Raw genomic sequence first — 22,046 nt, 5'->3', positions numbered from 1 at the left:
TGACGAAAGTTTAAAACAGCCCTTTTTAGGCTATTTTAAACTTTCGCTTTCGTTATTTATATCATTCTTGACAAAATTTAAATTTTTTTGCAAAGCATTATATAGGTTATTAGGTTATAGAAATTTCTCATCTTAAAAAATAGTTTTAACTACATTAATTAAGTACATATTTGTACTAAAATGTTTAAAGATAGTTTTAAAAATAGGAAACATGATTATTTTATTCGTTTCTAGTTATTAAATTTATGCGATTCTGTGTAGCTCAAATTAATAAAGGCGAGTTTTTTTTCTTTTTAATGTCGGTACATTTCACTTAAAAAAAAGAAGATAAGAAAAGAATATTAACATCAGCAATGTTCTGAATACTTTAGCCAGAAGGGCTATCGGTTTACGCCTAGTGCTATTAAATTTTGCTTTTTTATCGTTTTATATTTAGCACCAGATGAGCAAATGAGAAATATATTGCACAGTGAGGGAAAAAAACTGTACAATCTGAACAACTTTTGATCAGATGATCGGATTTTCACGTTAATTAATTGGTGCAGACGATATTTCAAATTTCGAAATCAGACACAAAAACATTCAGTCTCTAAATAAAGTGAAGATACTACTTCTCAACGGATTTGGATTCCCGACCCACAAAATATGGGAATAGCCGTAGTCTGGAAAATATGGTCTCAAAACTTTGTCAGAACAGCGATCGGAAGTTTGGACTTCTTATTATTAATTCTTTTAGTGTATTTCGTCATTTCTCGAGTTTTGGTTTAGCCGAATTGAAAAATTTTTGCCCACAATTTTAAAATTTGTTCATCCAAAGATAATTCCATGTTAAAAGTAATTTTTAATGATTATTTGTTATTTTCAATTAATAATAGTGGAAAAAATTTAGAATTTTAAATCATTTTAAAGAATGTAATTTAATATGTCGAAATAGAAAATTTGAATGAAATTAGTCGAATAGTTCCTGAGAAATCAAATTTTTAAAAAGTCGTACTTTAAACATTTGGTTTCTCAGGAACTAATTAACCGATTTTGTTCACACCCCTATTTTGAGGGTCATGAATCTAAATCTATTAAAAAAATGACAGTTCAAATAAATTAAATAATTCATCATATCTCAATGGCTTTTTTGAGTTTTTCTTTGCTTAAATATCAGTTAGCGACTTCCAATGCGTAAATGATTTGGACTTCTTTTTTTTTGTCAAGGATTCTAAAAATATAGATGAAGGACAGTCATAACGGAACACCCAGCGCATAATTTAATATCTTGATATAACAATCTACGTTAATTAAATAGCTTAATGTGTGTACTGCGAACCATTCAGTAAAAATTTGTTAAAAAAATATNATTAATAATAGTGGAAAAAATTTAGAATTTTAGATCATTTTAAAGAATGTAATTTAATATGTCGAAATAGAAAATTTGAATGAAATTAGTCGAATAGTTCCTGAGAAATCGAATTTTTAAAAAGTCGTACTTTAAACATTTGGTTTCTCAGGAACTAATTAACCGATTTTGTTCACACCCCTATTTTGAGGGTCATGAATCTAAATCTATTAAAAAATGTGTGTTTACACACAGAAAGTATGCTTTCGTGTCTAATTTCATAACTTAAAATATCGACAGTTCAAATAAATTAAATAATTCATCATATCTCAATAGCCTTTTTGAGCTTTTCTTTGCTTAAATATCAGTTAGCGACTTCCAATGTGTAAATGATTTGGACTTCTTTTTTTTTTTGTCAAGGATTCTAAAAATATAGATAAAGAACGGTCATAACGGAACACCCAGCACATAATTTAATATCTTGATATAACAATCTACGTTAATTAAATAGCTTAATGTGTGTACTACGAACCATTCAGTAAAAATTTGTTAAAAAAATATTATAAATTGAATTATTTATTTTACTACACTGCCATTTTCATGTATTATACTTCACATTTTTCTCGAAATCCTTCCTCTTTTTGAGGATTTTCTTGATTTTTTCCCTCGCTTTTAAAGAAATATATCAAACAAAGTCACTTTTAATTATGTCAACACAACATAAATATCGCAGGGAGATAAAAACGGGGATTTGACCAAATCCCCATGGAAACCTAAGGGTCAATTCACAGGAGATGTAAAAACGACTACTTATTTTACTCTTTTGGATTATTATTTTAACATCTTCCGTGAATTTATTGTCTTCCTTAGGGATTTGGTCAAATCTCAGTTTTCATCATCTCCCTGCAACTCCTATCATCATCCTTAATGGAAAGTTTCGAGACTACCATACCTTACATACATTTTTGTCAAAAATAAATAAGTATGCTTAAGGGGATTAAAAATTTAAAAAGCTACCAACATTCAACGAATCACTACTAAAGAAGTTACATCTGAACTAACTCGAATAATAGCCTTTCAACTCACTTTTCTGCCTAACGGTTTTCTTAATCATTGATTCAACAGATTTCGATATTGTTTCCTCAATTTGCCAGTCTGCTAATCCTAATGCAGATATTTTTTTTCTTCCCTTCTGATAAGTATAATAAAAATATATATCAAGGATATACAGTGCAAATAAATAAACAGGCCACCCTGAATAACTTTTGATCGAATGATACAATCTTCACGCTCTAGGACTCAACCTTAATTTTGCGAGGGGGTAATCTCAAATATGCTAATTAATAAATGCAAACGATATTTTAAGTTACAAAATCAGGCGCCAAAACGCACTTTATCTGAATTAACATACTTTTTCTTCGACGTATTCGAATTTCTGACCCCCAAAATTAGCAATTCGGGAAATATAGTCCCAATAGTTTGGTTAGGAGACCGGCTTAAAGATGTTAATTTTATCTTCTGCGTACATATTTCACCATACATTTAAAACGAATGAAATTTTTTTGTTGTATATAATTATAAAATTCGTTTATCCAAAGTTATAACTGTATTGTTTGTTTTGCAGAATATAACCTTTTTAGTAAATGTTTATTATTATCTTATATAGTAGAAAAACATGTGAATTTTAAGGAATCAAATTTTTTTACAGCATTTTAAGGGAAGCTATTTCAAATGACAAAATTTGAGCGAAATCGGTTGAATAGTTCACGAGAAAATAAATTTTAACAGAACGACTTTTTCAAAACTCGATTGGATCATATTTTGGAGGTCATAGATCTAAATCAGATGAAAAAAATGTACGTTTATTCGAAGAAAGTACGTTTTTGTGTCCGATAAAGCTACTTGAAATATCGTCCTAATTCGCATATTTGAGGTCTATCCCTCGAATTTTTAAGATCGAATCCTAAAACGTGAAGATCCGATTATTAGATCAAAAGTTATTCAGGGAGGTCCGTTTCGCATTTTGATCGCTTTACATGATACCCTACTTATACTTAACGAATTTATATTATAAAAAAGATGATTATTAATTTCAAGTTCTCCATTATATGCAAACGTCAAAATTACAGTTAAAGCATGCAAATTATATTTACCCTTCTTCAATAATAGGAAACAATCGTCTTTATTTTAAACCACAATGACATTTTCTTTCGACAATGGCATACTTGAATTGAACTTTCACTGCAGCATATGCTACATAAAAACGATAGAAGGTTCCGGACTTTAAATGAAGCGCGAGAGCAAGAAGTGAAGATTCTGATCTGTCCCGGAGACGCCGTCTAGTCCGGAACTTCGTTGCTAAGCAACTGCTACCAGTTGCTTTCTATTAACATTGATTCAATTTTTATTTGAAGCTATTCACAAAATGCTTTCTTTTTCTTTTCGAAGCTTCAGCTGAGTAAGTAGTCGATATCTATTTCAATTTGTATGTCGATTTTGTGCTCGATTGATTGATGATTTTCAGAGAACTCGAACACATTTTTTTAGATAGTTTTATAGCATAACAAAATAAATACTAAGAATACATGGTGTGTGTACAATGTGGAAAAAAAAAAAGAACGCTTGAATGACTTTTGATCGAATTGTCATATTTTAAAATGCAATGAGAATGATATAGGAAAAAACTTTTAAAGTTGCTAAATAAATAGTGAGGACGATATTTTAAGAAACAAAAACATTCTTTTTTTACATAAACATGATTTATCTTAAATGGGTTTGGATTCTGGACCTCATGAAAAAAAGGGTGCTGTTGAAATCTGGAAAAAACATGGTCCCAATAGTTTAGTCAGGAGAATGATCGAAAGTTTGCATCTCTTAATGTTAATTTCACTTATTGCATATATATACAAGTACTATACCGTCGTTGAACAGCCAACACAATTTTGAGTTTACGGTTACCAACGTTCAACACTCCGTAGCCTTGTGACCCAATCCGGAAGACAAAGGAACTCCTAGATCAAGTATTAGGAGAAATTTGCCTTCGGGGAGGACTTTTTAATGGTACTAACCTGCATTTGCGTTACAAGGAGAGGAAACCACGAAAACCTCCCATGTTTAGCCTGATCCTCCAATGAGCTCTAATCCATGATCCGTCTACTACTGAGAATATTTTTCGTCAGCACTCTGGTCGGTGCGGAATTCACATCGCTCGGATTTGAACCTCATTGGGAGGCCAGCGCTCTATTCCCTGAGCCACCATAGCTCACTTATTGTATATTGCAGAAATGCCCATTTGCTTCGGACAGCCGGTCAATATTTTTAAGGGGTGGTCTCATATTTCATTCTTGGTTTAATAAATTTGATTTATAGGACTTTAACTCACCGCACTCTTAAATATTTCAAAAGCTTACGTGATACACTACTTTGTTACAGTTGGGTATTATTGACTATTTCGTAAAGTTGGTAAAATTAACCAAAAATCTGCAAATTTTAGTTTGCAAATCTCTACCTTTTTTAAAAATATTTCGTAGAATCCGGAGCAATTAGCATCTCTGATATTGCGCCAAATATCTCTTCTTATTAAACTCTGCAACTTATTTAAACGAATCAAATATCTGGAGTTAACCATCGTTCAATTATTAATAATTTTTTTTTCCGTTTATTCCTTCCAAAAATATCATTTTCAATCTATAATATTGCGTAAAAAATATTAGTCCACAAAGGAATAATTGGACTTTCAAATGAACAAATAGCTAAAATGGAGTGCAAAAAATGGTGAAATGGGAGTAAAAAAAAAAAGGGGAAAATAGAACTAAAAAAAAAAAAAAAAAANAAAAAAAAAAAAAAAAAAAAAAAAAAAAAAAAAAAAAAAAAAATAGAGAGTATTTCAATTTATTTACTAATTGATTCTTTGTTAGTACAATGGTTCATAATCTAATAGAATTTATAAGACTTGAAAATATCTAATGAATGATATTTTATATTATAACAGTCGATCCGAGTTTGCGTTTACGACCAATAATGTTTAACTCCGTAGCCTAGTAAGTTTGAATCCAATCCAGAAGACAAGGGAACTCCTAAATCAAATATAAGAAGAAATTTTGCATTTACGTTACATGAAGAGGCAAACCATGAAAACTTTAAACAGTTAGCCTGCCTGCAAGGTAACTCTAACCCATGATCCGTCAACCACCGAGGATATTTTACATCAGCACTGTGGTCGGTGCAAGCCGGATGCGGAATTTGCATCAACCAGCCACAGCTGGGATTCGTTCCCGGTTCATCTCATTAAAATTCGAACGTTCTATCCCCCGAGACATTACGGCTCTCTTAAAAACTATTGGACTGTTTTTTTTTCTTCCTATAATTGAAGAAATACCACACTATATTTTTTCTCGTAATTAGAGTGTCAGGAAAAAAAAATGCGTAAAAGGGACACCGTTATCCCTTGCGTCAAAGAGATCAAGGGAGACTGAAAAAAAAAGTTTCAAAATGTAAATTAGAGGTAAAGAAATATAAAATAAATATTAAAATAATCTTTGCTTCTATGTTGAACTCTCTCTTTTGATGACTGGTGCTTCGAAGGAAGAACATGAAAGAAAAAAAAAAAAAAAAACATCAAAAGGAATTTCACAATCAAGGAATTTTTGTAGTTAAAAAGAAGAAGGTGTCTCCTTTGGTGGTAATGTGGGAAACAGGAATAATTTGGGAAAAAAGAAGTGGTGAAATGACTGGGCTATCCAGTTATAATGATGAGTTGCCAATTATTCCAATTTGTATACAGTGAAAATTTCTATCATTCATAGCTCTCACGTGAGCTGGGTGTAGTTTAATGCTGATGTGTCATTTTTAAACATTATTTATCACGATTTCAAAGAGGAGAATATTAAGATAGAAAGAAAAAGTGAATGTAATTGTAAAGCTTAATTTGAGGATAGATGGTTGGAATTAATAAAGAAGTCAAGTAAGTGATGTGCGAATGGATAGGAAAAAAAAAAGGATTACTTATTCAAATGGACATTCCTAAGTTTTGAAATTAAGAAGAATCGAAGTATTGATATAGTATTGTTCATTTGGTTTGGTCAGCAAGAACAAGGAATATTACTATAAGTGGAGTAACAATACAAAGGCAAAAGTAGTTGATCCGTTAAAATTTCAAACGTCAAAGCACCAAATGGTTAGTTAGACAAATTTAAGAATCGGCATTACATTTTTATGATTTCCTGGTAAAGAAAAATCAACAGACATGCACTACGAAAGAGACTGCATAAAAAAAAGTTATCTAAACTCAGTAAAACCATATTTCAAATTAAACTGCACTTTTTTTAGTTATCCGTATAGGCTCTCTGCATGAGAGACACTTTTATCTAAGGGACAAAACGTCTTGCCTCTAGAATGTTTAATATTATTAGGCGGTGTAACTGTCTTAACCTTCACTAAATAAATACAATCTAAAACATACTTTTCTTAAAATTTTTTATTAGAAGTAGATATCAAGTGTTCAACATCTATGTATCACCAAATGCCGTTTCAAATCGTCTCTGCGAGCAAACGCTCTTCCACAAATTCCACACGCAAATGGCTTTACACGAGAGTGTCTAGCACGAATATGTCTCTCCACGTTGCCTTTCTGATTGCTAACATAACTGCATAAACTGCATTGGTAATTTCTTCCTTTCTGATGGGACTCTGAAACAATGAAATGAATACATATATATAGCTAACACCAAAATGAAGAACTTACACAAAATATCATAAAAAGGATTTTGCAATACTTCACGCCCATAACCTGTTAGAATCACTGCATGATTTTGATGGGTACTTCTAAATTTATTTTTCAGATTCATCCTTTGCAGAGCAAAAATATTTTTTTAAAATCAAGACCAGTAATAAAAATTGTTTAAAATGAAGCTCATCCACTCAGGAAATAATACTAACATAATACATGCATCCAAAAGTTTGCCAACATTACCTTGAACCTTTTTCATTTTGAATAGCAAAATAAAATTAGCATAGGATTACTATTATAAGATATTGTAGCACTTCTATTTTATTTGGCGGTAACCCATGGTGTCAGAGTACACACTTTGATAACCTTTGTCTATGAGTTTTTGAATTTTATGACATTGTCTATGAGTTTTTGAATTTTATGACATTATCTATGAGTTTGATTTAATAGTAGTTGTCACAAATATTATTGAAACAATTTAACTCTTTTTTTTAATGGGAAAATAGAGAAATATTCCCTTTTGAAGACAAGAAAGAAAAATTTTGAATTTCATATTTCCCTTCATTTAATTCAGCCTTCGTGTCTCAACAACTCAAATTTAAAAAAAAAAATTGCTAATACATTAAAATACACCATTTTAAGCAATAATAATAATAAAAATTTATTGAAAAAATGGTTTGATGCGCTTGTACAAAATTATGCAAATGACAAAACATTGATAGTTGCATTTCTGCAATGTTGTGAAAATAACATAAAGATTCAAAAATTTCAATTTGAGTAATACTCCTGAAATAAATGTGTGAAACTTTGTAAGCTCAGTGTCGCCATGCATAATAGAAAAATTAGGTTGAACAAAATAGCCATTTCAGAACAAAGGAAAGAAATAACTCAACTTAATGAAAAGTATTGAAATATAAAACTATTATAAAACAAATCAAGATGACGTACTATTTTTAATAAATTTTAAAGAGTGTAAGTAAAAGAAATTTTTATTGTTCAAGTTTAACGCAAAACAAACTAGCACAAAATTCAACATAAATATGCAGAAGTCAAGGAGATTTTCAAGTTTTCAACAACCTCAAGCAAAGCTAAAAAAAATAGCTAAATTTTAATTTTTTCCCAAGTGAAACATACTGAAATTCTTAAGAAGAAACTGATACAAATTTCAATTACCAATATAAAATATAAACTTAACAGGAGTTATTGAAAACAATATAACTGCAACTATGATTAATTTATACTGTAATAGTATAAAAATTTGAAGAAAAAATACTGCAAATTATTTCAACTTTTTAGATTTAATCAAATTTAACTCATTTGACTCTAAACTTTATCGACCACAGGAAAGTGCCAAATTTCCTGTAAATGATTCACATATTATCAGCATATGTAGGGTCTGACTGACATAGACTTGAAATTGCAATCGCCCCTTGGGCCCTATCTTCTATGGTGAGCCTTCTTTGAAGGTGGAACCTAATGGGTCCCATATCTATTGAAATTGAAAAGCACAACGGAAAAGAAATTAAACATAATTTTAGAATGAATACATTTTATTGTAATCTAATTAGCTTCATTATTATAATTATGAATTGCATGATGAATGCGACTGAAGGCATGGGAACATGCAAATTATAAAATCATTATAAAGAACAATATCTCTGTCTAGCGCAAATGTAACTGGCATTACATCTTGGGGTGTCACTTAAATAAAAATTTTCCAGGGAAAAAGGTCCCCAAAAAAGTCCAGGGAAAGGGTCTATCAAAAAATAGTAGGGGAAAAGAGAAATTATTTCAATGCGAAATGATACTCAAACTTTGTATTTACGAATTATAGAATAAAAAAGACAAACCTTTCCCGCCATTCATTTTATAGATAATGCTATAGTGAACTACAAAAAGTAATTTTATAATTTGTTCCGAAAAATTTCAATTTCTAGACTAGGACATTAACTAAGTCTATTAAAAATTATCTTTCTTTTTGAAATGAAACATAAAATAATAAGCTTGTTAAAGTAAGATCAATATTTCTAATAAATTTTACACACAAATTTGCCGAACAACAAAATCAGTAACTGTTGAACATTTCAGTAAAATCAAAAATTAGTTATTTTTTATGAGCCCATTATTCAAATATATCTCTGCACTCTATACTTTTAGTTAGATTTTGGGGATGCCTTGAGTTAATTTGGTGATTAAATAGCTCTCAAAACAGTGCAATCTCGGGGAGGTGGTCAAAAAAATGTTAGAAAGATATATTTATCAAAAATAGTATTTGAAACTTATTTTTATATAAATACAAGAGGATATTATAGCATGGTTTAGTAAAAAATTACTTAAAATAAAGTATTCCCACTTTTGTCTTTAAAGCAAAAAAGATTAAAATTTTAAAAACCTATAACTTCAATATTAAATTAATTTTCTTAATTTAAGTATACAGTTGGACTTCTATTTTGCGATTTTTTTTCGAGAAACCAAGAACATTTTGGAAATTTCTTCTTCAAAAAAAAAATTCAAATAGCTAAGTGAATTTTCTATTTAACGAACTTTTCTTTGAGATCCACTTTCCCAAAATATTTAGGAACATTTCAAACTTAACGCATTTTATGGGGGAAATGACCTTGAATTAATTTTTGGAGCCAATTAACTTATAAGAAAGTAGTAAAATCCGTTTCCCTTTTTGTTTGCATTTTAAACGAAAAACTCAGACAAAATTAACGGATTTTATCAGTAGCAATTAAACTTAACGCATGTGGTAATGTATGTATAAAATTACTTTTATAATAAATGCAGCTATAATTTTTTATATAAATTTTTTTAGTTGAAAATGTATGTAGTATGTTAGTGTAACACTGAATAATGTTTTGATCTATTCTTGCTTTCATGCAGATTTCTTTCAGGGTTAAGATTTATAAAACAAATAGTAGATACTAGTTTACAAGATAAAGGTGTATCAATTGCTATTTTGATTATATCTAGAGTTTATGAATTTAAAACATGTTTCGTGTTGTTTAAGTACATTTCAAAAGATCTATTTTGAATATAACGAACTTATAATCGGGATTTAGCGATTTCGTTAAATAGAGGTCCGACTGTATTTTATTTATTAAAGTATTTTCTAGTACCAAACATAAAAAAAAAAAACAATTTAGTAATAAATAGAGGGATATTAATAAATTTAAAGTTTAGTGTCGTTGGCGGCCTTTTGAATGCTCGTTTTGACTGGATGACTAGAAGAGCTCCTTTCTCTCAGTTCTGCTAATTGAAAATCATATACTAGTAATTTGCCAATGACTGCATTCAAATATATTTTGTTTAAAGAAAAGTCTTTTAGAAAATTTTAAAGGATATCTAACATGTCTGAAAAGAATGAAAATTCAAAAACAATAAAAAGTTATTAGAAAAATAACTTATCAATTTATATTGAACACATAAATGGTCCATAATGTTAAAATACAGCTCAGAAAATAGCACTGCTCATACATGCTAATTGCACTTAAACATATCACATGAAATTGTTCTGTATTTTGTTCATATGTCTTCTGAGCACATGCCTTTCCAAATGGTCCTTACGATTAAAGCATCTTCCACAGTGGGAACACTGAAATGGTTTTTCACCAGTGTGAGTTCTGATATGGCGTGTCAGATCTGTCTTCAGAAGAGTAGAATAAGAACAAAAAGAACAACAATGTCGCTTTCGATCAAGAATCCATACTGAAAAATTAAGCAGCATTACTTAAATTAATTAAAATTATCTATACATTATTACTTCTTATGGTTATTATTACTTCTTATGATTAAACAAAATATCCAATTCAAGTATTTCAATTAATTACGCAACGTTTCACTGTAAAAGGTATCTGTTCAATGTATTGCGCAGAAATAGTTTTAAGGCCATCAACAATTTAATTGTTGTTTCTAATCCTTCACAATGTAACCCATACGCTCTGGCAAAGTCACATTCCAAAATGGATAGCAAGAGAATGTCCTCCAAGGAAAATTCAAGGATGTGTTTGGGGGAAGCAGGTTTCAATTTGCACTTGCTACACGGCCAACATTGGAGAAATACAATAACGGAGATTTTACTAGCCAACCCAATTTTGGGTTTATGACTACCAATGCTCAACTCTGTAGCCCTGTAATTTTAAACGCAATCCAGAAGACAAAGGAACTCCTGGATCAAGTATTGGGAGAAATTAGCCTTCCTGGAGGACTTTAAGTCGGAACTAACCCGCATTTGAGTTACATGGAGAGTAAAACCACGCATGGTTAGCCTGATGACAAGGGGACTCTAACCCGTGATCCATCTACCATTGAGGATATTTCAAGTCAGCACTGTGGTCGATGCAAGCCGTATGCAGAATTCGTATCAGCCAGTCATCGCTGGGATTCGAACCTGGGTTCACCTCAGTGGAAGGCAAACACTCTATCCCCTGAGTCATCACGGCTCGACTTAAACTATTAACACTCAATATCAGTACTGGCAATAGCAACATCTGTTGAGGAATAAGAGAAGCATTTTTGCCCTCAGTGGATATTTTATCACCAATTTTTTTTTCAAATTTCTTAAAAAAAATACGAGAAATTTGAAAATATACAGGTAAACAGGATATAGTCGTAAAATACAAGAGTCTTCGTTTAAAAACATGAGACTTAGAGCCCAAATTTAAAAGCTTAGCTTTTTAAATGACCACCTATGAATCGTGAAACTGTCCTTTGATCTGATCTATCTCCCTTGAGCACCACCAGGGCTTTTTCTGCCAAACCAGTGGTGCACAGTAGGGGTCAACCTTAGTTGCGTGTCACAGTTTTTCTTCAGGGAGAAAACCTTTTGATAGGTATTTAAGTAGTCAGATGTATTTAATTACATAATTGTTAATTACCTCAAACAATTTAAGACAATTTGATTGCATAATTGTTTTCTAATACAGTGTGGTCCTGCAAATAGAAAATCGTATTTTGATTTGCATGCTTCTTGTTAAACAACCTAGTTTAATTTATCACATATAGTATACGGGGAAATATTCGTACAAATTTTCAAAAACATTACATTCAAAGAGATTCCTAAGATTTAGTGTTTTCATGATTTTTTTTATCACAATGCAATCTTGAATACTACACTTGAACAATTTATTTTTCTCTAGTTAAAATGGTAATAATATTCAAACATTTGTTTCAAGCTTTAAAACTTAAAGAAGAATGTTTTGATTTTATTAATATATTTTTTAATTCACGTTATTTGTTTGAATAATACTCCTTACAATTGTGATTCGTAAAGAACTGCTGCAAGCAAATCAGTGTTCTGCCAACAAAACCTTCCTTAAAATTAACTATATAAATGGAAGTTATAGATAATACTTAAATTAGCTTTTAAATTTACAAACAAGCTCATTATAAATGCTTCATTTATAATAGTACTTTGAAGTGAGAAGAAGAACTTTGTATTGAGAAGAAATTTTTGTACTGAGAAGAATACTTTGAAGTGAGAAGAAGTATTGAATACAATTATTCTACAAATAGCAGATTTTACAAAATTTTTATACTTCTTAATTTCACATTTTTCAAAAATAAATTTATGCACACCAGTATATATTTTGGGTAACAAATTATGTTTATCAATATTTCAAAATTCAGAAATTTTGGAAAATATAGAACTTTTATAGAAATGATGAGTTCAAAGTTTTTATATACTTTAATAGTAAATGACACCAACTTTAACACTATGCTACCTTTATGAAGAATTCTTCCACAATAATTTCTTTTTTATACTTCTTACAAAAGCTAAAATGACATACGTTGTTGTTATATGCCATTAAGGCAAAAAAGGGATGAGCTTCTTGTTTTCTAGTGGCGCCATCTATGGCCAACACTTCAATTTCTACCACACACATNCAGAAATTTTGGAAAATATAGAACTTTTATAGAAATGATGAGTTCAAAGTTTTTATATACTTTAATAGTAAATGACACCAACTTTAACACTATGCTACCTTTATGAAGAATTCTTCCACAATAATTTCTTTTTTATACTTCTTACAAAAGCTAAAATGACATATGTTGTTGTTATATGCCATTAAGACAAAAAGGGGATGTGCTTCTTGTTTTCCAGTGGCGCCATCTATGGCCAACACTTTGATTTCTACCACACACATACGTCTCAACTTGTTAACAAGACGGACCCATTCATTAATACATCCACAGATCGTAATTTTGACCTGAATCAGAGAACAATCTATCTCCAATTCAATACCCCTAGGAGGTACGATTTGCTTTGGGAATGAGGAGGACTTTATGACCTGACAGATTTATCGTGCACCAGTCAGCATTTATTACACGGGGAGTTTCAGCTGGAGGGGATAGAACTCACGACATCTTGGACATGGATCCAATGCCCTATTAACCAGGCGATCCTGGCCAAAATGACACATAAAAGATTAAAATAACACATATTGCCATGCATTTATCATAAAAATTATCACAATTATACATGTAAAAATTTAACAACAATATTTATTAAAATTATAGTACAATTTCGGGTTGAGGAGACAGTAGTATTTTAGCACACTATAAAAGAGTAATACAGTAAAAGATTTGTAGGACACGATTCTATAAGCCGCAATAAAAATTTCAATTAAATTTTAACAACCTGACAAGAACATTATACATTATCTGTTTCATTATTAATAGGTTAGAATAACGAAATTTAAGCAAACCAAAATTTTCACGATTTTGCAATAAGTACAATGTTAAGTATAATGCTATGTATATTTAATGTTAGGAGCATAATGTTTTGCAATAAGTTTTTGCTCTAAAAAATTTCTTTTTTTTAGAAATTAATTAATATCTAAATAAATTAATTTTATAATAATACTAAGAAGATAATTTTTAATTTCTAAACATGAAATCAAATTTTTTAAAATATAAAAATAACTTTAGAACATGGATCTCTTATAATGGTTTAAATGTGTTCTAAACTAATATTCTAATGTTTAGTGGGTATACTTAAAATGATCCATATAACACAAAATTCTATTAGGGCGACCGAAAAGTAATGTCGTTTTGGTACATTTGATATTTGTTATCAAGATTTTATTTTTGATCAATAATGTATTCACCCTTGTTAGCAACAACCTTTCAATGCCAGATAAAAAAAAAATTGGTTTTTAAGACTAATGAATAATTAATGAGCTGAAATGACATTACTTTCCGGTACCCCTAATATAAAAGGTAAAGAGTTAGCATTTTAAAGATCTTCTATTGTAATATAAATAAAAGAGTCAATAAGCCGAGTGTATTTTTTTTTTTACCATCATAGCAAATAAAAATAAATCATCCAATGCACTAAAAGCATAAAGTTTTTTCCTATTTATTGAAGTGCATTGTTTTCATGTGTGTTTCCAAATCAGACTTTTGACTAAAGCACTTCTTACAAGTGGTACACTGAAAAATCTTTTCACCAATATGAACTCTGATATGCCTTGCTAAATCCATTTCCAGCACAGATGAATAGAGGCATAAGGGACACTCGTGTATTCTTCTTTGCTTCTGGAAGTCTGAAAAATAAAAGCATGAAACACTACATATAACTACTTTTACATTATGAAATTCAGAAACAATGATACATTTTTGATTTGGGTTTCTACTATGATAAATTAATCTTAATAATGAAATACAGTCAGACTTACTTACTGTGATCCTTACTTTAACGAGATCAGGATGTAATGAGGACATTTTTAAAAATAAATGGTTTTACTGTTGAAAACCCTATATAAAACCATTCTTTTATGAGTATAACTTGTTATTGACGATAACCTTTATCTAAACTCTTTGAAAATCCTTTTACTGAAGCTGTCAGAAATAACTGCATCGTACTGTTTTTGGCAATTTTCTTTACTTCAGAAAAGTAGCCATTTTGTCTTTCACACTTGAATGGAAACAGTTCTCTGATGAGGTCTAAAATTATTTAGTATTTTGATCATATAATATGAAATTATACGTAAATACAGTAAGTAGAAAATACGGACGACGCAGAATAATGTGTCTTTACGTTCTAGGACTCGTAATGATTTGAAGGGGGGACCTCAAGCATGCTAATTAATTAGCGCAGACAATATTTTAAGTTACAAAATCAGACACAAAAACATAATTTTTCTCAACAAACATACCCTTTTTTGGACGAATTCGGATTACTGACCACCAAAGTAAAGAAGGTAGTTCTAATCTTGAGAATATGGTCGCAATGGCTTGGGCAGGAGAGCGGTTCAAAGTTTGGACCCCTTAATTCTATTTTTTGCTTATTTATATCTTGAAAACTTTTTAAGTGAATTAAAGAATTTTTGCAAATAATTTAAAATAATGTAATATTATCTGCCCTAATTAATTAGCATATTTGAGGTTACCTCTTTGAACCATGGAGTCCTAGAACGTAAAGATCCGAAATCCCGAAGTTATTGAGAGTGTTTTTTGTACACTGTACACTTTAACGTGGGTTAAATGTTCATATCACATTCATTATTATGTGAATTAAAATTATTTTCATTCATTAATTCATTCAATATGTATTTCGACAATTTAGTGTGGATTAAATGTTCTTACCCTGTTCATTATTATGTGAATTAGAATTATGTAAAATTGTGCAATGAGGTAGTCCTTGGGATACAGCAAAACCCTGATTGAGAAGTACTTTAGGCTGGGCAAGTGGATGATAACCAGCAGGCAGAAGAATTCTACAAATCACATCTTTATCTATTTTATTTTGTATAAGTTTCCTAAATCACTTAAAAGAACGAGATACTGATAGCAATAACATATAACTGTTTCAATTAAAAAAACATACATTTCAAAGGAATTTTCTAAAAAGTAAAAATATCAAACAATTGAAGATGGACAAAAATATGTTGGGAAAATTTAGAAAATTTAAAAGAAAAAAAAATAACAGAAAATTTTTAAATTAAGCTATAAAGAATTCCAACATCACTTCTAGAAATCACAAAAACAAATATCAAACAACTAAGGTGAACACTTGTATTGATGAAAGTTGGAAAGTTAGCATCTATTGTTATTAACTGCCACTAACCTTAAATAATGGTAAAAATAATTATTTTGTAAAAATATGCTATAGTTGCAGTAAGATAGTCAATGAAATTATCGGTATAGCAAACAAAACGGCAGATTTCCTGGCAGTGTAGAAAGAGAGGTGGGGGAAAATATGGGTTACAAAAATAAATGTGTCGTTTTCCCGGCATGTCTCAACTTATGCCGCTTTAGATCGTGCTTGCGTGAAAAAACTTTCATACAAGCGTCACACGTGAACGGCTTTTCATAAAAGTGCACAGAACGAAAATGTCTATTAACATTAGTTTTTTTCTTGCTGCTGTATTTGCATAAAGAGCAGTGATGAATGCTTGTTTCTTGGTTGGATTCTGAAATATAAAATACACAAGTAAATCAACATGGAAAAATAAATTACGTCAAAGACTAAAATAAGGCATTCAAACTAAGAGGATGTTAATGACTATTAAAATAAGGTCTTAGGTATTTCAAAAATAAGGTTCTATTCTCTTAGGTCTATGTTTTGATATTTTATACTGTTTTTTCATGAAAATGCATACTAGAACAATTTTTTTTATCCTTTGATCTAATCTTAAGCCTGGTTGCTGGACAATGTCAAAGAAATTGCTGATTAATGCATATACTGATAAAAGGGTAGGAAGTAGTTTATCTATCTGTACATAAAAGAATCAATGATAGTTAAAAAATGCTCATCATGAATGGATGAATACCATATTGTCTACAGACAAAAATTAACTTCTACAGCAGCAACAATGGATTAAAATGGCAACGGTTTAATATCATCATTATAAAACATGGAATTCATCAAGCTAAGTAAATTTACTTTACTGAATATTATTAAAATTTGAATTAATTTTTGAACATATAAACAATAAGATAGCATAAAAAAACTTTAATATTATTAACATCGTAAGACAAGGGCAGACCTACCATTAGGAAAAATGTAAACGACCGCCTACCACTAGGTGGTCACATTTCGTTCTAATGGTAGAGCACCAGAAAAAAAGGGCACAAAATTTAACTTGATTTATTTAAAAATGTTAAAAAAATTTTTTTAATTTGTACTGTTTCTAGTGAAAAATAAAATTTGCATACAATTGGAAAATTCAATAAATATTTCTTAGAATATACAATGACAAATAAAAATTTCTCAATTTATATTTTAAAATTTTGTGCAATTCGTTTCATTTGTCAGGTTTTTTTAAATTTCGGTTTAAAAACCTTGTTTAGATTATTGTTTTCCAGAAAATAAATTATTCTAATTTTTTCTTCTAACAAATTATAAACTATTAGCCTTTTACATATCACTCATTATTTGCATATATATATATATANTATATACATATATATATATAGGGCAGACAAACTTTTTTTACCTAGGGTGTCTGAGAAGGTTTGGCAAGCCCTGTTGTATAGAAGATGTTGAATAATCACTAAAAATTATAAATGAGTTTACTTTCAGACAAAAAGCAACAAAATAGAACTTTAGTCATCACAAAGTTATTGTTAAAAATGTTCAGTTGTATAAAGTTATTCCTACACAAATTGAATTAAAATTCAGTAAATTCCCCTGGAAAAGCAATACAATAAACACTGAAGGTAACATAGTAATTTTAAACATTTACGTCATGGCATCAATGATTTAACCACTTTCTCTCTTCCTAAAGTATTCTTCCAGTTTTTTTATTAACAGAAATCTGATTGGGTATAATCTTTAAAGTTAGTTTTTTAAGAAATATAAAATTAAATGATTAGTTATGAATAAATGCTAACTGATTAGTTCAGTAAGAAATGAAAACTGATATGGTTAAAATTTAAATGAGATGCACTCAAAAAATTCTGCACAAGATTCTAAATAGGCAAGATTTTTATAAATTAAAAATTTTGAAATATTGCGCATAGAGATATTGCAATGATAGACATATGGGCATAACATTACTTTCTCTGGAAGATGCTAAATATGTTTTAAAATTTCTTAAATGTGTTTAAGGTTGGAGCTGAAATTGACTATTCTGTATCATATGTAACTGTATATAATCTAATCAAAGTGATCAAACGACTTCCAGCAAAGACTGTTCTAAAAATAATTCACAGATACATATCAACAGATACAGAATTCACAGATACATAATTGTAAATGACTGATGTATAAAAAAAGAAACAGTATAATGAAATATTATCAGTTGTTTATAAAAAATAGCAACTTTATTTTAACATGTAAATGACACATTACACAATTTGCACTTCAATAAACTTAAAGCTAAACTTTTTTTAAAACCTAAAATGAAAAACACAAAATAAACAATTAATATTCTTTTAAAGCATTTTGATTTATGCATGTTAATGCCATTTTCCCGTTACAAGAAAAAGTTTTAAATAAATATTAGAAACACATTTGTATCAAATAAAGTAGCAAACAATGTTAAATACAGTATAGAACCTCTTAGCCGGAAATCAGAAAACCAGAACGAAATTTGATACATTTTCCCACCATTTTTTTCCCCTCAAACGATTTCAGAATTCTTCTTTCTTTTTTCAAAGATGTTTACCATCATTTTAGAAATAATCATCAGTTCCCTACACTGTCAAAAGAAGTAAGAGTTTTTTAAAATTATTCTAATTATATATATTTTTTTTAGTTGAGTTTGACCATAAAAAAACGGTTTTGATTCAGAAAACGGGAAAAATCAGTTATCCGGAATAGCGATGGTCCCGATCGTTCCGGATAATCGGTTCTCTACTGTACCTCGATATGAACCAAGGCCAGAATAGTGGCAGAAATTTATCATAACATGATCAAATTTTAATAACAATCAATCGAATTGTAATAACATGAACATTTTGTACTCAAATTTACATACAATGCAACTAGGATTTAATTTTATTATGAATTTTTTCAAAACCAATAAATTTTCTTTGACTTAATGGATGAGAAACTATTATTAATATCCGCAAATTATTAATTAGCTATTAGCAAACTATTAATATAATTCAGACAAATAATAAATTTAACTTGCTTAAAAGTAGCAGTACAATGGCTAATTAATTGGAAGAATATAGCAAGTATTAACACACTAAAAATTAGAAGGAGAGATTTTTTTTGGTTTAAAAAATACTATAGTGTAAAAAAAGTAATTAACTTGTAAATTTCAATATTCAGAAGCTTTAACAACAGTTGAAGATATTTATGGTAGAAAAAATTAATTCATAAAAAAGAGAATAAACATATTGCTTGCAACTATAGAACATAATAATATCATGTTAAAAATCATTAGCATTAAAAAGGCACTATTTGAATAGCATGATCAACAAAAAACTTATAAATATAAATGAAGGAATAATAAATTAGAATGTTTCAGAGGAATGTTACAAACAAATCATATATTTTTATATAATTTTTCACAAATCAAAATAAGCAAGGTAGCTTAACAGAAGTACAAATAAAACGGAAACAGATTTTTTAATATACTAAATGAAATAAGTTAACCAATTACAATTAAATTTTAAAGAATAACACATTAAAATGTGTTACTAATATCATGTTAAAAATCATTAGCATTAGAAAGGCACTATTTGAATAGCATGATCAACAAAAAACTTACAAATATAATTGAAGGAATAACAAATTAGAATGTTTCAGAGGAATGTTACAAACACATAATATATTTTTATATAATTTTCACAAATCAAAATAAGCAAGGTAGCTTAACAGAAGTACAAATAAAACGGTAACAGATTTTTTAATATACTAAATAAAATAAGTTAACCAATTATAATTATATTTTAAAGAATAACACATTAAAATGTGTTACACATTTTACTTCAAAACATATATGTGAGGAAAAGAAAAATATGTCCTTAGAGCTTCGAACACTTTTACGATTTAAAATATTTAGCATGCATTAAAATAAATTTCAGACACTGATTCTCATTTAGTATATAAAACAGCAAACTATAGGTGGTTAAAAAAATTGCTGGAATTGAAACTGGTAAATTCATATTGAATTAGATACCTCAAATATACCACATAAATTAGACTTTAACAAAAATATAGAAAAACAACATGACAGTTTGGTCAAAATAGTCAATAAAGTATATTTAAAAAAAAGAAATACCGAAAACAGTAAGTTGAATAACAATTAAGACCATTAACCACACGTATTATAGTCCTACGTTGTTTCAAGTTCATTTTGTGATTAAAATGTTTTTTTCCCCTGAAAGACAAATTTAAAGTGTTTTTGTTAATGTAATCAATAGTTATATTTCCGTTCAAAACATTAAAACAGTACCAGAGGAGAAGAGGTCTCTTCAACTTTTTGGGATGCACTGAAAAATTAAGTTAAAATTGTATTACTAATCTGATGTTTAAACAAAGGCATGAAATATTTATTAAAAAGAAATAAAAGTAAAGATAAATTTTAAAGTATTCAAAGAAGAGCATAAATATTTCCTTAACTGTTCAGCTGAAAAAGTAGTTTGTCTCCTATGTTAACCAATAAGAAAGTTGAATAACGAGGAGAAATTTCCATATAACTTGACCAATTGGGTAACATTTGGCCAGATGAGGGTATAACTCAATAATTTCAATCATTATTTAAATAAATTATAATTACAAATCATAAATATTTTCAAAGGCTTTTAGATTCCTGAAATATACTCCTTGATTAGATTTTTCTGAAAAGAGGACTGTTATAATATTGATTTTGTCGGGATGAAATTTTTTTTATTGAATTAAAAGGGGAAAAAAAGATTGGAATGACATACATTCATGAATTCTTAAATCCATATTTTAAATTCATTTTTCTATGCAAAGGTATGTATAATTTCCAACAAAATTTTTGAATGAGGAAAAAAAGATAAATAAAATTTTAATGAACCAAATTTCATAATTAAATTTATTTGAAAATCATATTTTATTCATTGAAAAAAAAATTTTTTAAGCCAGGAAGTTAATATTTAAAATGTTTTTTTTTAAGCCAATTGAAACTGCAAGCCGCTGAATGAAACAAAAGGAGCCATAAAGTGTCCATGACTTAAAATCTAATATAAAACCTTTAGTAGTGATTTCTAACTATTTGAAAAAAATTAAAAGTTAAATACATGATCTATTTTTATTGACAAGGATTTTAATTCGTTTTGCTATTTCATACCAGCATGAAGCTGTTTTTTTTTAACATTTACTGTTTAAAAGATTAAATAATGTTCAAAAATAAATATCGAAAAAAAAATGTAAAGTTATCTACATCAAGCTTTTTTTTTGGGTGTGTGTGTGTGTTCTGAGTTCAATACCAGAAGTCAACAAAACAAGTGTTGCATATACGCAGCAAGATGAACGTTAAATCTGTTCGAACTGAAAGTCTCCTCATTAGTTGTGATGAAACTTGGGTATGAAAAATAAATCATTCATGCAATAAGGTAATAAAAATAATAGAATAGTTTTAAAATGCCTTGAAACTTTTTTTAAAAATTTAATTTAAAAATTTAAAACAAATACAAAAATAAAAATTTTACAATTAAAGATAAGAAATCCTTTACTAACTATACTATTACTCCCATTTATTAACTTTTTTACTGTATTTAAATTTTTCATTCAAATTTCTTTTAATACAGTTACTATTCAAAAAAGTAATAATTAGGTAAGAGAAATTTTTGTATTAAAAAAATCCTTAATACAACAAGGTAATAAAAAATTTACAAATAGTTTTAGAACTTTTCGAACCTTTCCTTTCTTGAAACAGGATGTCCTATTCTTATGTCTCGTCCAAGCAGATTTCACGGAGAAACGCATACCACAGGTCACACAAAGAAAAGGTTTTTCACCAGTGTGAGTTCTAAAATGCCTGATTAAATCTGTTACATGAGTGGTAGAGTAACTGCATATGGAACACTGATGTCTTTTCCTAGTACCTTTCTTTGAACGGG

At 29.0% G+C, this 22,046-nt stretch overlaps 2 long non-coding RNA genes across 4 annotated transcripts; both read right to left on the bottom strand.

Annotated features, from left to right (window-relative positions):
* Positions 1-6,785: 6,785 nt before the first annotated feature.
* LOC139424829 (uncharacterized) lies at positions 6,786-18,238 on the bottom strand. 3 transcript variants are annotated; one of them, XR_011636067.1, is made up of 4 exons: positions 17,501-18,238; positions 14,360-16,474; positions 10,536-10,766; positions 6,786-7,015 (listed from the first exon to the last, which is right to left on the bottom strand). It is a non-coding gene; the product is annotated as an uncharacterized lncRNA (long non-coding RNA). The 3 variants fall into 3 exon arrangements; XR_011636068.1 differs by lacking the exon at positions 17,501-18,238 and having other exon boundaries at positions 14,360-14,605; positions 15,648-17,436; XR_011636066.1 differs by lacking the exon at positions 17,501-18,238 and having other exon boundaries at positions 14,360-17,432.
* A 72-nt stretch (positions 18,239-18,310) lies between these two features.
* LOC107456363 (uncharacterized) lies at positions 18,311-22,046 on the bottom strand. Its single transcript, XR_006224791.2, has 2 exons — positions 21,844-22,046; positions 18,311-20,450 (listed from the first exon to the last, which is right to left on the bottom strand). It is a non-coding gene; the product is annotated as an uncharacterized lncRNA (long non-coding RNA).

Source organism: Parasteatoda tepidariorum, chromosome 2 (genome assembly GCF_043381705.1).
Source record: "Parasteatoda tepidariorum isolate YZ-2023 chromosome 2, CAS_Ptep_4.0, whole genome shotgun sequence".
Classification (NCBI taxonomy): domain Eukaryota; kingdom Metazoa; phylum Arthropoda; class Arachnida; order Araneae; family Theridiidae; genus Parasteatoda; species Parasteatoda tepidariorum.
This window is presented reverse-complemented; position numbering and strand designations above follow the sequence as displayed.